The sequence below is a fragment of the Oratosquilla oratoria genome, chromosome 37 (assembly GCF_046742065.1).
Source record: "Oratosquilla oratoria isolate Oo_2021 chromosome 37, ASM4674206v1, whole genome shotgun sequence".
In the NCBI taxonomy this organism is placed as follows: Eukaryota; Metazoa; Arthropoda; class Malacostraca; order Stomatopoda; family Squillidae; genus Oratosquilla; species Oratosquilla oratoria.
This window is the reverse complement of record NC_134813.1, coordinates 251578-269163: the sequence shown is the minus strand read 5'-3', so window position 1 is coordinate 269163 and position 17586 is coordinate 251578. Positions and strand designations below refer to the sequence as shown.

Sequence of the window (17586 nt, the reverse complement as noted above, 5' to 3'; positions counted from 1 at the left end):
TTGTGTCATTGTATGGTCAGTAACCATCTCGAGTAGAGCGTTACCCCATGAGCCGTCTCCACCCTTTACTGTCATTTCTTCCCAGCATATTTCTTTGCAATTAAAGTCGCCCATCATAACTATTTTTCCTCCCTCTTCCATTATCTTGTTTAATGTTATCTTTGTGTCCTCTAACATACTTTTATGTTCACTCTCTTCCCATGAGTTTGTTTTTGGGGGCACATAATTTATCACAAACTTTCTGTTCTTCTTATCTCTGTCTTCTATTTCCATCATTATCATTTCTACTGTATTCTTTCCATATGTGACACCCTTCACGTTTATATCATTCTTAGTTAGGAACATAACTCCACCCCCTTCCTTTTTCACTCTGTTTCTAATCCAATAATTATATGCATCATGTCCTACACTGTTGGGACCTTTTAATTTTGTTTCTACAATTCCCATTATGTCTGGTTCTTTTTCTTTCAAGTAATCATTCAGTTCATTCAATCCTGTTATTAATCCATCTATATTTGTGTAAGACACTCTTAGTTTTCTGCCACTTCCATTGTGTTCTCTGTTTCCCTTTTGTTTTTCTCTTGTATGTCGACTTTCTTCAGTTTCATATTCACTACTCTCCAATAGAATCTCTCTTTTTCTGACTCCGTTATTATCTCGTTTTTTTCCTTTGCTTCAAGTCTTTTCTGTTTTTCTTCCTCTTTTTCCTCTTTATTCATTTCCCTTTTTATCCATACCTTTTTATATTGTTCACTTGTTGCTAGTTTCCCTGTTTTGGATAAGATATTCTCAGCCGTAGTTTGTGACCTGAATTTAATTTTGATTGGTCTGGTCTTGTCTGTACTATATTTCCCTAGCCTGAATTTCTCTTCGATTTGTTTCATTATTTCTGGTTCATCTTCCTGAACTAATTCTAGTAAATTTCTTACTTTTTCATTTTCCTCTTTGATTCTTGTGGTTCTATCTGGGTTATGTTTCTCTTCCATTCCTAATATAATTATACATTTCTTTCTGTCTGCTAAGTCTCTTACTATATTCTCCTTCTGTCTCATCACTTTAATAACTGAGTTTTCAGTTTGTTCATTCATTTGCTGTCTGATTATGTCAGTGAATGCAACCTTGCTATTTTCATGATTTTTTTCCAACCCTCCTTGTTCTCCATATTATTCTCCTTTAAGACTTTATTCTCATCTTTTACTTCTTTTAACTGTTTTTTTAATTCTTCAATTTCCTTAGTTAAGTTTTTGTTCGCCTTCTCTAGTTCTTCCAATTTTTCAATTCTTCGTATCATACTGTCAACATTACCGAACCTACGCTCCAAGTCCTCGACCATCTTATCGACCTTCTCTTCTAGTCTTGTCAGTCGGGGGGGGGGGGGGGGTTGTGTCCCCCCCCCCGCTTTAAATCCCTTGAAAATATTCTCATCACTTTCTACTGTATTGCTCCTATCTATACTTCTAATCTTCACATTCCTATTAGACATGTCGTCATCCTCCAGCTCGTCTTGCGGTCGCTTGTCCACCTTTCGGCGGCCCGTTAGGGCCAATTCCTCCACCTCCTCATTACCTTCCATTTCCCCAGCAATCCCTCCCCCTCTCCTCTTTCCTTACTTTCCCACTACCCCACGAGCAATTTCCCCCACCCTGCAAATACAAAAAGGCACTTCTCTTTGCGTTGGGATCCACAATCTGCACTTTTCTTCAGAACGTTCTTCAAGCCGTCCGTTCGTTGAAAGTGTGTGTGTTTGTGCGTGTGTGTATACATGATCATGCGTACACGTAAATATACCGAGATCTAAACAGTCCCAATAATCTTCACTATTCCACATGGTTAAAAAATTATCAAGACCACTTGAACATGAACTTCCATTTATCATATTCACACAAAACAACCCCCGTTCCCATCATATACACCCCAAAACTCGAAGTCCTGCAGGATACGTCGCTGCAGGAGGCGAAGAAGGGCCCTGAGAGCCATCCAGGAATGCACAAGATGGAGGCGTGAGATCCTTCCCGCGTCCTCTTCCGCTGACATCCTCCGTTGAGGTTTGAGATGTCGGCTTCACAAGGCGCGACGTCTGCAGGAGCTTCGAGTGGCGGGAACGATGGGTCCGCAAGAGTTTCTTTTGTATCAGGAAGAAAGAAACGTGGTTTCTGGAAAGAGGAAACGAGTAGGCTACTATGACACCCGATATACAGATTCCATGAACCCTATCAAGCTTGACACGTTCCCGAAAGTTTCTGTGAATTAGTTTGACTAAGGTCTTATTTTTTCTTGTAGTGTCATGCAAACATCAGATATTTATTTAAGAGGGCATTTAACAAGGACTAATCAACGTTTGAGGCAATACCACAGCTAAGAATATTGTTAAAAAACACTAAAAGTTTCCTAGTTGAAGTCTCCCATAATCAGATAAATCCACAACGGTTGTGTCTTTCTTGGCTCAGTGTTATAATTTTAGAGCAAATTTGCTAAATACACAAAAACCATCTGCCAAGTATCAATCTCTGAAGCCCTTGGTGCCACGAAGGGGCTAGTCGAAATATCCCCAAGCACTTCGCTACCCAGAATATACTCTTTTTTCGAGGTTTGTGGGGCTGTCATTCCCCCGGACCTCAATCCTACAGTTGTCCAGAACAGTCCACACATGGAATCAGTAGGTGATGTCCACGTGATGGCACTGTGATGAAGAACGGTGCCCAAAGGAGATCAGGAAGGGAGGGTACCCATTGATCCTAGGCAGCGCCAAAGGGAGAGTCTGTCTTCAAGAAACTAAGGGTTGCTTCGGAAGGGGAGACGGTGAGGTACCCCTTCCTAAGTGACAGAACCTACCTATTGCTTTAAGAGGAAGTTGATGTCATCCTTAAGATTCCTAGGGAACACGGCAGAAGCGTAGCGAGAGTAGGGTTTCCCGTCCCTCCCCACCAGGAACTTCTCGTAGTTCCATCGGATGTCGTGGACGTTGACTCCCTTGTACTCGATGCCGGTGTCTTGGATGGTGTCGGAATTGTATCCGCAGTTAGTCTGTGAGAGGAAGGGATGGTTTTAATCTTGACCCTGAAATAGTCAAAGGTCCTGACAAAGGATCCTCAATTTGGAGGGATTTCGTATCGTGGACTTCGAAGAACTGAGAACATAAGAATGGAAGAGACTGTACAAGACCATAAGGCCTACACCAGGCAGTTCCATGTCCCTTTCCTCCTATCATCCCCATCCATAAAGTTATCTAATCTTAACCAATAGTTTCAGCGCTCACTATATTGTTAAGTTTATTTCATTTGAGAGAAATTCGCTAATAGCAGCGACATCAATCCGATAATTTTTTACGACAGTTGCATGCAGGATTCGAACCCACTGCACTCAGCCTGCGAAGGTGATCTACGAATGGCTGAGTGAAGTGGGTTCGAATCCTGCATGCAATTGTCGTAAAAAATTCCTTTCATTTGTTAAGCACTTTGTTGGTAAATCAGTTCTTGCCTATTTCCTTCTTGAAATTTCGAAATAATCCCCAGGAGACTGATGGACAGCAAATCATAAATAAAGACAGATTGTTTAACTGCACAAATATGATCAAAATCACCCGTGAAAGGAATATAAGAAAAACAAATAAGGAAACAAGGAAATCATCAATTCAGTTAAACAACTGTCTCAAGGGATTCAATCAGGTGACCTTACCGGCCACTATACGTCTCCCCTTAAATAGATCAAATGCCCAGGAAACATTTCCCTTAACACTCAAAAAAAAAAAAAAAAAAAAAAAAAAAAATATATATATATATATATATATTCATATATATATATATATATATATATATATATATATATATATATATATATATATATATTATAATAACTGATGAAGAAAATAAAAATGGTACAACCTAGCAAAGGCTTGTCCCGCCTCTCTTAAGCCCCTTTTACATTAGGCAACTAGTGACCGTCACTAGTTGCCTACCATTATTTTAAATTGAGCCTTTCACACTACGTCACTGCAATTGCCCGGTTGCGCAACAGGCTATGGCTGTTGCCCGCTCCGGTAACAAGTGACCGTCACTGGCAGTTGCCGTCACCGACCGTCTCTTTTTGTTGACCAGCAAAACCAACAGAAGCACCTCCTCCATTGATGCCATTCTTTCGACTAATGAGATGATGAGAAAGGATTCCACAACTCGGTGACAGTCACTGGTTGTTTGCAGTTGCCCGAGACTTTCACACTAGGCAATTAGTGACGGTCACTAGTTGCCTAGTGTGAACGGGGTCTAAAACCATGTACACGAGGTCCGTCCCAACTCAGACAGACGGGGGAACTTACCGTGAGGAACTTAAAGATCTTGTCTTGATCTTTGCCGTTGACGTTGGTCTTCTGCATCAACGGGAAGTTGGGGACGAAGCCGCCACCCGGGCGAACGTACTTCAGCGCGTTGTAGATCTCGTCGGCTGAAGCCCCCGGCTCTTGCTAAAGGAAGGAAGGAAGGAAGGAAGGTGGGGAGGATAGAAGGGAGGAGGGAAGGGAGGAAGGAAGGAAGGAAGGAGGGTAGGGTAGAGGGGAGGAGGGATGGAACGAAGGAAGGAGGGAAAGGAGGAAGGAAGGAAGGAGGGAAAGGAGGAAGGAAGGAAGGAAGGAGGGAAGGATAGAATGAATGAATGAATGAATAAATGAAAGATGGATAAAAGGAAGGAAGGAAAGAGGGGAGGGAGGGAGGAAGACAGGAAGGGAGGAAGGAAGGAGGGAAGGAAGGGAGGAGGGAAGGAAGGGAGGAAGAAAGGAATGAAAGAAGGAAGGAAGGAAGGAAAAAAGTAAGGAAGCAAACAAGCAAACAAGAAAGTAAAAAAAAAAAGATCAACTTTATCATCAATACACTGATTAAGGTACAGAGGTGCATGAGGTGAATGATATTGCCAGACGATGCTCAGAATGAAAATAATTCCTTCCTTCCATAGAGGTTGAAATTATGTCATATATACATACATACATACATACATACACACACACATACAATACATGAAAACAGGTTATGTACTCACCAGCCCGAACTGGTTGCAAGGGAAGCCGAGGACAACGAGGTCTGTTCCCGCGTAATCCTCGACAAGTGCATTCAAACCCCGATAGTTCATCGAGTTTAGACCTCAGTAAGTCGCAACGTTAACTATCAGGAGGACCTAAATAAATAAATAAAAATTAGATCATCAGTCTTGGTAATATATACACTGCATACACGCATACATATTATGTGGTAAACACAGCCCAGATCTGGGAAAAGCAGCGCTCTTCGAAAAACGTCTACTGCTGTTTGACTTTACTTTCAAGCAAGTTCCAACGACTTTTGTATGTACTCGTGTCCTTGGCTACACTGAACAAATTTTATCTTAATCTATTCTATTTCATTTAGTCTTTTATTTTTGTTTGATTTTATTCTATTTCATCTTGTTTTGTTTTGTTTTATTTTTTTTACTGGCAAAGGATGTTGGAAATATTAGCGGTGGTAACCTTTTAGCGTTTAAATTTGAACCTTACGTGTATTCTGGTTATCACCAAGCGATTTTATTCATCTGATGAATATTTCTGTATACGCCAAACAATTGATAGACTCATATTCGAACGCACTTCAGAATACCAAGTTACCAATACTAAGTTATCACCATCGTAATCAAGGAAGGTGAGAACGAACAGATGCGTGTGAAAACATCAGGTGTCCATGAGAACCAGTGGCGGCGCCAGGGGGGGGGGGGGCTTTAGCACCCCCAAAAATGTGGCCAGCCCCCCCATTAGCCCCCCCCAACTGAAATGAGCAAATTGAAAATTTAAAACGCTTATTGAAATAATTTTATTAAGTGGAATCTTTAATTGCCAGGGCTAAAGATTTGTCAGCCATCAGTGCTAGCCCAACCATTAACCCCCTCCCCTTCTGAAATGAGGTTAATATATGTGTATTATCATATTACTATTAGCCCCCCAAAAAATTTGCTCAGCCCCCCCAAAATTTGCTCAGCCCCCCCTTAGCCTCCCCAACTAAAAATTCCTGGCGCCGCCGCTGATGAGAACATAGCCATTCCATTGAATTACATTTCTTAAAAGAAAATAGAAATTGAATATCATAAAAAGGTAAATTCAATAAGATTTGGGGATTGCCAAATATGAATTATTTTTGGAATGAAAAAAAAAAAACTACCCCGGTTTAGAAGAAAAAAAGAAAAACGGAAAATATTTAATGACTTGAGAGCTGGGAGTGGGAACCTGTAACATCAAAAACAGACAATTTCTCGAAATGATAAACGACACAATCGAACCGACATTATTTTTGTTTTTTCGTGTCATTCTTGAAAATGAAAAAGAGATGAAGAGGGAGATGAGAGAAAAAACAAGACAGTGGAATACAGGAGAAAGGAGAAAAAATCAATAGGAGAGAGGGAAATGAGAAAAATATGCGTGTGCGTATGTGTATGTGATAAGGGAACCTTCATGTTTATATGATTTAGAGACTAACATTACTGGCAATAATTTTACTATTGATAATCACCTCTCCTACATTTTAAGTGTAAACCAAAAATTCAAAACACCACTCCATTATCATGTTTACAGTCGAAATGGACAGTTTTAAGTGTTTCGGGTCGCATGTGGCAGGAAACGGAGAAGAGGTGGTGGTAATCTGTAGATTGAGAGAAGAAAGTAACGGTGGTATTCTTAAAAAAAAAAGAAAATCTTCCTATATAAATTCTATATAAATCCTTGGAAAGGAAAGATTTATATAATTTTTTTCAAGAATACCACCATAAGAATCTTACTGTGGTATTCTTAAAAAAATATTTCCTTATATAAATCTTTCCCTTCCAAGGATTTATATAAGATTTATATAAGAATTTCTTTTCTAAGAATGCCACAGTAAATGTTTTGGGGGATTGAAAAGTGTAATGAAAAATAGGCATCTGGGAATGGATGCAAATAGAAGATTATATGAAGGGATGATTAAGTCAACGACGCTCTATGAGTCGGAGACTTGGAATTTAAGAGAGTCAGAAAAAGTATGGTAGGGGTTACAATGCTGGATAGAGTGAGAAACGAGGAGAGGAGGAGAGCAAGGGTGGAAAAGGAGATGCAAGATAGGTCTGATGAAAGATTATATCTTTATTGGGATGGTTTGGGCACATGGAAAGAATGCGTGAAGAAAGATTAGCAAAAGAGGTGTGGAAAGCAGAGGTGGATGGAGTGAACTTGAGGGGACGACCAAGGATGAGATGGATGGATGGGATGAAAGGGGCTTTGAGCAAGAGGGGAATGTCTGTTGAGCAAGGAAGGGAGAAGGCAGGGGATAGGGGTGAGTGGAGAATGGTTGTGTATGGATGACATTTTGATGCAGCCAGAAGCAATTTCTCATGAAGGAACGAGGAGGAAGGGGGTCGCCGTGTTAACGAAGCAGCTGGCCCTGCTGTGGATGTGCTCTGTCTTACTGCATTGCTTCTGACCCGGGTAGTGGGCAGGAGACAGGGATGACCCTTCATCCAAGAGAAGCTACGATGAGAGTAAAACAAGTGTGGTGGAATGGGTAGTAGTGGATATGTGGTCTTTGACTGGCTACCTCCCTTGTAAGGGGGGGGAATCCTTAGTATATAGACTTGAAATACTGGCAGTAGGTGTTAACTATTAAAAAATCCCATACTTACTTTGCCCCTGTATTTCTCAAGGGGAACTTCTACCCCATGAATGTCGACAGTATTGAACTGGTAAATGTCCGACGTGACGTTATCGCACTGAACTCGATTCTTTGCAGTGGCGACGACGCCGAGGGTCGCAACGGACAACAACAGCCTCCACATCCTGGGTGGAGAAAGGACCCAACTCTTAATAATTCTAGGGATCATACACATGAACAAAAAACAGAATTCTTTCTCAGCAGGTCCCCTCCTGGACTTGATAACCCTTACTAATGTATTCCGCGTAATGGCATGCTTTTTCCCAGTGACATTTTATGTGGATACCCGTGCATTCTACGCGCCGTTATGATTTTTTACAATATGCTAGAGATTAAATTAGGTTAAAGTAGAGGTTCTGAAGTTAGGGGAAGCTTACGATTAGAACAAATCTAGGGGCATAATTCTAGTATGCCAGCGCTTCGCTTGGAAACTGAAATTATTTGCAGGTTTGCTTGTATGACCCTTCCCTGTACGTCTGTGCACTCCAAAAGTCTGTTCTAAGTATGACGTACGTCGTGCCAAATCAACCTTAGTACATGCCTCTTATTTTCAATCTGTTGTATATGAAAAAAAAATTTCTATATTCTGTCTATAATAAAGGAAAATGTATATTACAACGCATCATTTTCTTAGGATTATAACAATGATTACCCCCCATCCCACATACTACGTGTCATAAAAATTATTCGAATCGTTATAATCCTAAAACGATACAGCTTCCTTTACTATATACAGTATATAAATAAATCAGAGCAAATAAATTGGAAATAAGAGAGAGGCGTGCATTAAGGTTGATTTGGCAGAGTGGCTAGTAGTAAATCAACGTATGCCTCACTAAACTGAATATGGAACGCACAGACTATAGTATATCTTATCGCACAAACTCGATTTTACTGAATAAAATTGATGAAATAAGCAAACGGATCATAGGCAGTTCAATATGAAAATATATACGTTTGTTTTCTGAAAGTACAGCCGCCATCCCTCAAGCTTCTTCATAATAGGAAAATAACAGGACGTAAAGGAAGCGCGCAAACTATTCAGATCAACTCTACAGACGTGACGTTACATCTTTAGCTTTGTCTAAAATAAACTGACCTGTCCTGTAGACTTTGGGAAGGATGGCGTTGGATAGATAAAAAAAAAAGTATCTTGTATGCTTGTTTTTTTTCCCCCACCCCCAACAAAGCTCATAACTGGGGTATGGCACGCTGTAAAATAGGTATAAATTTCAATATAGTTTTCTAGTATACACAAGGATAATTGACCATATACATCTTTGTAAAGATAACCTATACTTATAATTATCAAAGTTTCAAAGCAATTTCTTTTAAGTCATCGCCACAACCATCCGTCACGTCCCCACAAACATACACAAGTACTTACGCAAGCCGCCAGATAACTAATCTCCTTGCTTTCATCCACCGTTTATATATATACTCAAACACGTGAAGGTTGGATCCCAAATAGTTAATTCTTTGAGGTGTCTTACGTCATCAATGTAAATTAGGTGGCATGAGATGCAACTATGACAAGTGTGGAGGGTCGGGGGGTATTTTCCGTTATGGTTTTACGTCGGGAATGGACACTACCCTCTACATCAGCGTTGTTTTTTTTTCAAATTGTGGGTCGCATGAAAAATAAAATGGGTCGCGGCAAAAAAGATAGGAAAAAAAAATCGCAAGTTAGAGCAAGGCGAAGGAGTAGGAAGAGATGATGAAAAATGAATGTTTCCCGAAATCTCTTATATCTCTCTTTCTCCTTCCCCTTCTCTATATATATACACAGTATAAGGTTCAGATATTGGTGCAACCTTATTTGAGTAATTATAGAATAGCTAGTTGTCGACAGTTCCGTAGCAAACCTTTTTTTTTCGGTCTTTATTAATTTCATATGCTTACCTTTTATATTTGTCAGTCTTTACTAATTTTTTGTGAACTCCCTCACACCCTGCATTTTTAAATATCGTACTATATCTAGTTTATCATATATATGTGTGTGTGCGTGTATAAACACATTATACATGTGTATATATATTACTATATAATATACATCTTATTACACCTAAGTATTATGGGTCGCGATGTAAACTGGTTCTTGCTGTGGTCCGCAGGATAAAGTTTGAAAAATGCTGCTCTACATCACCACAACCCCCACCCCCTTTTTTTTTACTCCCTCATTTCCATGACAGTGCTCCGATATGACCATAAGGTGGAAATACTTTTTTTTTCTCCAGTGGGTCAAATTTTTTACCACAAAAAGGCCTTACTAACCCTGCTAGGCCCTCTAAGAGTACTGGTAGAGTTAGGAGAAAAAAAAAAAAAAAATAAAAAATAAATAAATAAATAAGATAAAATAAAATGCAGGCAAATAACCGAGTATACAATGGGAGGAAATGGTAGTGATCTAGGGGGCCGAATGAATATCCAGCCTGTTGCAGAGACAGATTCTGGTTCCTTGAAGTCTCTTCACCGTAGGGTGAATATGGGGCTTCCATCACTTCAGTGTAGACATTTATAAATAATGCTCACTCATAGTGGATCTGCACATTCTACAATAGATCAACTATTCAACTTCCATAAGAGTGTGGTTAATAAAACAATCTCTAAATTCCCATGTTACACGAGTGTGGTTAATAAAACAATCTCTTAAATTCCCATATTACACGAGTGTGGTTAATAAAACAATCTCTAAATTCCCATATTACTAAATATTCTTGTACAAAGTTACAATATCACATAAATTCAGGGTGATGTGCTCGATGTGCAAGGATGGGTAAGTTACACTGGGTCTCACCGACACTTGCTTGGTCCGTTCATCTGCAAGACTATTGACATCTACACAAACCTAATCAGCATCACTGGAAGCTCAACACAACACTGCACATACAAGTATAACTTGTTCTTGTCTACAGTCATCGAGACCAGAAACAAATTTCAACATCAAACTTCATGTTATATGAAATTCATTATATTGTGATTATGTGTACATTAAATACATTTCTTCTTTTATCTATGAAGTAAAATTAAATTTGCAATACTCTCTACCATTTTCAAACCTGAAATCTAAAGGCAAATTTCTTTTAAAAACTACAAAAAAAGGCCATTATTCATACTTCTACATACTTGGAACACCTTATGTAAGAAATTGTCTTGATTGAACCACAGTTCATCAAACATGCTTAACTGTCATCTCTATGAATGCACACGATGCCTACAGTACTTCATAACATCTTGAGGTTACAAGGCTATTGATATTGTATACATTTAGACACCTAATGAAATTCCAGTTTAAATATAAAATGGAAACAAAATATTGTGCATCTGAATCACCATATTTTTTCCCCTAGCCAAATGTTCATGCAAAGTGCATTACACACAGAACTAGCAACTTAAGGTCCTTTATTCCTTGTACATTAGGAACTAGAATGATACAAGAAAATCAATCCTGATTTCACTTCACCAATCTACATTATTTGTGCTAATTGTCTATTGTCTATAAAGGGAGAATTTTCTTTAGTTATAAAAATATATAGTTACACTTTGATACTGTGAACTACAATTCTAAACTTTATGAAGATATGTAACCTGACCATGTTAGAGGAGCCCTCACATGGGATTGTAAAACTGTCCTATGCACACACTTACACAACCTTGTGCAGAGGGCATCACAGATCTGGCTTGGACTGTGTATCGCTGGTATGTAAAATCCTTTTACTACAATACTGCTAGTTAGGTGTACAACACTACCTTAATATATATTCCATTTTACTTTATTTCATGTACACTAATTTTATGTTTAATATCAATAAATGCTCATGTGCACCCCTGGCATTAACCATAATCTAAACATAAGTAAATCTCTCGTTTCTTTTGGTCATACTTTAGATTACAATATCAAGCCTATGGATACATTCAAATAGATTAACAATCTCCTTCGAAGTAACACCCATTTTTTTTTATGAAAGGTTAAAGATGTTTAAGAATTCTGTAAGGATGCATGCATACAAGATTTTGTTTTGAATGAAATAAGATTTCATTCCAATGAAAGCAATACCCCTCACCCTTTACTCATGGTGTTGAACTAACAGCTCGTCATCCAACTAAAACCGGACCTTTCAAACACAATTTTGGGGAACACTAAACTACTTCCAGTGGATAGTAAACAATATTGGCACTTTCACAAATATAAATTGCTTTGGATGGTTAGTTGGTTGGTTGGTTGGTAGGTAGGTTGGTTAGGTAGATACGTAAGTAGGCAGGTATTTAGGTATTATCAACAGTTATCCTTAAGGATTATATTGCTTCACAGATGAAATTCTTTGGATTGTGGTGTTAGTATATTTGGTAGGGCATGGGTATATATAGGACTATTCCTAAGCTGCAAAGGAATCCTGTCATGAAGAAGCATGTCAAGAGATTACAAGGTTACTAGCGTTTCACCTAAAATTGGGTGTAGTGTGACTGTTGTATGAGGTTGTTGTTGTTCCCTAGACTGTCTGGCCATGTAGTCCCATCTCCCTAAGGAATGCTATGACTGGAACATGGTTTTCCCACAAATCCTTTGTAAAGTGTACATTGTGTTGCTGACATACATGATTGTGTGCAATGCAGTCTTCCACATGTTGTATACTATTGGGTGAAGTGTTGCATCCTGGACAGTTTCCTGTGATGCGGTCATCAAGCTTCTTCTGGTAGCTTGAGTGTGTGGTATGAGTGTTGTTGATATAAAGGCATGATGTGTATTTGTGTTCTGATGTCAGATTGGTGAGAGATGTGGCTGTAGATTTGGCTGGGACTATTTGGAGACTATTTGTAGTGAACCTGGTGTTGAGCATGTTGTAGAGTTTCTGTACCTTTGTTTGCATTATGGTGTGTGCATGTAATTGTTCTGTCATCTGCACAAGGAGAGATAAATATTTCTGAGGTGGCTGCTGTGGATATATCATGCATGTATAAATTAACAAATGTAGGGGATAGAACTGAGCACTATGGTACTTGGTTCGTAAGTTCCTGGTGTGCAATGATTGGCCATTTTGACACATAGGCACAAGGTTTGCAAGGGATTGTGTATATAGGGTATTCTAGTAGAATGTTTGGTATTGTATGGGGGTCACCACATGGGCAGGTAAGAAGGTCATCTCTGATCATGACATGGCCACATGCGAGACTAGAGTGTCTTGTTCTTAAGCATATTAGTGCTGTTTCAAACCCTCAGTTACATTGGCAGGAAGAAGGTCACAGGTGTATAAGTGGTTTGACCGTCTTTGGATGGTTTGTCAGGTGGTCTTCCCAGTAATTCTGCCATATACTGTTGACCAGAGAGCTGGCTATAAATCTGTTACAGGCAGCAAAAAGGATGATCTAGAGCTGCTTTGTCTGGTTGTTCATTGCCAGAGATGCCAACATTGGCATCTAGTAAAAGAATACAAGTTTAAAGTTTGAGACTTGGATGATCCATCGTGAATTTCATGGATCAATAGATTGAGCATGCGTGTGTGTGTGTGTGTGTGTGTGTGTGGGGGGGATAAATGAGGTGCAAATTTGCAAGGACAGCAATAGGTTCAACAGCAAAGACCAAGATAAAGGGAGGAAGGCATCTGGATTCTGTCTCTAAGGAGATACTGCTCCATAACTCAGTCCAGTCAGAACGAGAACCATCTGTGTATTTGTTAATGGCAAATGAATGGGTAGAGAGATGGGAAGAGTGTGACTAAAGCAAAGTAGGGGCACATTAGCAGATGGAGCCAAGGGGTCTAGCCCAGGTAAATGTTGTCATTAGAGATGTCAGTTATTTCTAGTGTGGATAACAAGTCTGCCACTGTCTTGCAAAATGGACAGCCACAGTGTAAGCATCTGCTGAATCCTAGAAGGGTCAAAGGGGCAAAATCGGTAACAAGTTCTATTTTATGTAGCAAGTTGTGGAGACATGACAAAGGTACAGTTAACTCGAGTTACACAAGGGTTATATTCCTGAACAGGTCAGATAGCTCAACATATATTTCAAATATATTTTCCCACAAGAAACAATAGTAACTGGAGGGGGAGGGGATTTACACTCCTGAATTCAGGAAACATCCACCTATTTTGAGGATACATTATGATTCATGCATGGGTAGGTTGAATAAATTATTTAAACATTTATTTACACTTTATACATTTTAAATGTACATGTTGTTCATGTAATGCAACAAGTTATGAAATTTAGAAGGATACCTGTAAGCTATGAAGAATGCCAATACATCAAAAAGTGTTTACGAAACTGAAATTCCTAGAGTTTATAAATTAGTGCAAAAGAATGAGAGAAAAAACAAAGGACAACCATCATCAATGCAATGAACCAGCCAATAGAATTATACTACTGACCAGTGATGCTGCCACAGCTGTTTCTCGGGTGCTCAAGACTAGTACCATGGAGATGGCATGCCAAATCAGCAAGACAATAAAAGAATTTACAAAAATGAAAGAAAACAAGGATGAAAAAGGACATCAAGTTCAGTGTGTAAAAGATCCTGTATAACAAATGAGGACAATACCAACCACCTAATGGACTGGAGTAATACAGTGTCATGTATATGCAATACCAACAGGGCAAGGAGGAAGTGTCTGGAAGTGGTGGTTATTCAAGGGTATAAAATGGAACAAGGGAATGTTTAACATTGCACCTCCAGTAATTCAATTATCTCCCATGGTGAAAATGGTTTGAGAAGTTTATCCACGAGTTCACTAAGCCATGTGATTTTTCATAATCCCCCCCCCCTGCTCCTTTCTTAGGCTTTTATAGTTTTTTTTTTTTTGTCTGAGTTTGAAAAAAAAATGTACATTCAATAAAGATCTCATCTTCAAATGTGTTTGTGCTGCCAAAACTGATGACAGTTGCTATCTTCAAACACTGGTGAGGATAGAGAACAGACCTGTATGGTTCAGGTTAAGAAATCACTGTTGTAAATCACACTGTTGGCCTAAACCACATTACAAGAAAGAAAGAAAGAAAGAAAGAAAGAAAGAAAGAAAGAAAAAAAAAAAAAAAAAAAAAAAAAAAAAAAAAAAAATCCATTAATCTTAGCTAATTGATTTAAAAAAGTAAATAAAACTCAAGAAGGAAATAGGCAAGAATTGGTTTACCAACAGAGCAGTTAACAAATGGAATAGACAACCATATAGCGAGGACTGAAACAACGGTCGTTTTAAAAGAAGATTAGATGATAACTTTGTGGATAGGAATGATAGGTGGTAATGGGCAAGTAACTGCCTAGTGTTGACCTTATGGTCTCCTGCAGCCTCCTCCTTTCTTATGTACTGGTGTGTTTTTTTTGCCCAGGATTTGGTGTAGTGTCTTTGTTGTTTACGGGGACAGATGACAGTAGGTAGCTGTTGTTGTGTGTTATGTAAATTGGACTTTCTAGCACATCAGCGTGCTATTGTGAGGGGAGACGGGGGATAGGTCAATCAGTTAATCTAATGCACCAGGTTTCTCTAGCAGAAGACCAATGGCTCCTAGGTAACTGGCAATGGCCACTGGAGTGGTTCATAAAATCACTTGGGAAAGAAATACTACCCTGATGTCTGGGTATGGTTAGGGTAGGGAAGTGTGAAATAGTCTGCTTCTAAACTATATAAACTTATGTAATGTTAACCATGATAAAATCTCTAAATTACCACTGTTGAAGGTGTTCAAGAGTATGAATATTTCATGGTGGTAATTACTAGACACAGTAATATACAGTAATACACAGTATTACACAGTAATTACCCTGAACATGTTAGAAATATGGATAGTTTTTTCTACTGTATTTCATCATACCTAGTAGTATTGCTACACTTAAACAGAGACACATGTGTACCAAACCTGTTAAGTTTTTACTCAGCAGTTGATGTGCTCCAAAGACAGGGTTGGGTGGATTGTGTGTACTAGGATCTAACAAGTCTTTTGCATGATACAGTGGAACCTCGAATAACGAACTAATCTGTTCTGTGACTCTGTTCTTAAACTGAAACATTTGCTAACTAAAATAATTATGGCAAACACCCTAAAGCACTACAGAGCAGGTGGGATTGTGTGTGCAGGTGTATGCATATGTTCATTAGCTGAAACAAAAATTACTCGGAACTTGTTCATTAAATGGGGTGCTCCTTATCCAAGGTTCAACTGTACATCAAAAGTGTGCAAGACAACAAGCTCATGTGAAACAAGTAAATCAATGATCTAGACAAAAATAAATTGGGATCAAAGAATATTCAGAGAGATCATGCACCTCAAACTCACACTTTGTTACAACAGTCAGAGGTCTTGCAGGAAAGAAATGGATGGGTTGACTACACAATTACCCTTAAGACTTCACGAAAATTACAAGTGAAATGCAACAAAAGGTTACTTTGCAAGCTAAACAAAAAGGGTGGAATTGTATGCAAAATATTTAAGCGTTATCCTCTTTAAGTTAAAAGACTATGTGAAATAAATTATGTTTTGGTTATTGCCAAACAACTTAGTCTAAGAGAAAACCCCCCCTACCATTTAAACATTATCTTAATTAACCTTTTCAAAAGAATTAAAGCTTTCTCAACCCTTTTAAACCCATTAGAGCTATGAATTGGTATTTTCACAGCGACTTTGGTCATTTATAAACATTATTCTGGCTGCTGCCAGACAATATCATTGAGCCAAGGTAAACCCCTCCACAGCTGAAGTATTGAAACAGGTGCATCCCGTTTCAGAAATATTCATCCTAATTTATCATTCATGGCAAAGTCTTGTATTATATAAAAGTATATCAGTGCTTATTCTTGTGCAACAATTCTAATTACACTGTGACAAAATATCACAACCTTTTGAGAAATCCATAAATCTACAGTGTATGTTTACAGTGTGACCAGTGACAATTTTTATGGCTTTTCCCCACAGCAATATAGCCAATGACAACTTTCTACATGTTTCTATTTTCGTTTAACCAATTTGTTTACAATAAACCGTTTTCTCCTCAGTCAGTAGGTAATAGTCTAAGAAAACCTTTCACACTGCCCCCTGTCCAGGTCATAAGCAATACAGCAAGACATCACAACAGGACCCAACCACGTTATTTACATAGCAACCCTCTCTCCTCACCTTATGCACAGTGCAACTAAACCTAGGTAATCTATTTTACATACTGGCTATTCAACCTCTTCAACATCACTCACACTCTACATCAATTCCAACACTCCTTCCATGATCACATTCACCGAGGAGGAATATGAGGGAAGACTATGGTTTTTGGAAACCTTGATATGGTCAGAAGAATCTTGTGTGAAAATCTGTATACAGAAGAACCTTGATTCTCGACCACAATCCATTCAAGAAAACCGTTCCAAAAACAGATTTGGTCGAGGCCTGAAAATGTTTACTGATCTACTGAATACAATTTTATAAAAGGCGATATTTTTCCACAAAACTTTAAATGTCACCCCTCAGCTCTGTTGCATTGGTTGAGAACCAAAATTCTGACAGACTACCAGAGCAAAATATTCTATTTACTTATTTCCTTGGGTTGAGAACTGATTTGTTAAACTTGTGAAAATTTGAGAACCAAGGCTCTACTGTACAGAAAACCAACAAAGACAACTTTATTCAATACTTACAAGAGCATAGTAAGATGGCCGAGTCAGATGTCTTTATCGGTTTCTATCTATGAGCATACGAGCTGTGGCAATTGACCCTTTCTTCCTCCTTAAATTGCCGCAGGTTCGATCACTCCATGAACAATCTCTCTCCACTCATCCCCAAATACCAAATTTTCATAAAAATTTTCATTCCACCGAGAAACTTACTTGTCTATTTCATTCTATAATTCATGTGTGCATCCGTTCCTTGATTCACTGCCATACGTGCCCTTAAGTACACTCCACTTAGCCTCTAATCTTT

The 17586-nt window shown here is 38.7% G+C and overlaps 1 pseudogene; it reads right to left on the bottom strand.

The window, feature by feature from the left end:
- Window positions 1-1851: 1851 nt before the first annotated feature.
- LOC143019485 (glutathione peroxidase-like) lies at window positions 1852-9125 on the bottom strand (annotated as a pseudogene).
- Window positions 9126-17586: the final 8461 nt, after the last annotated feature.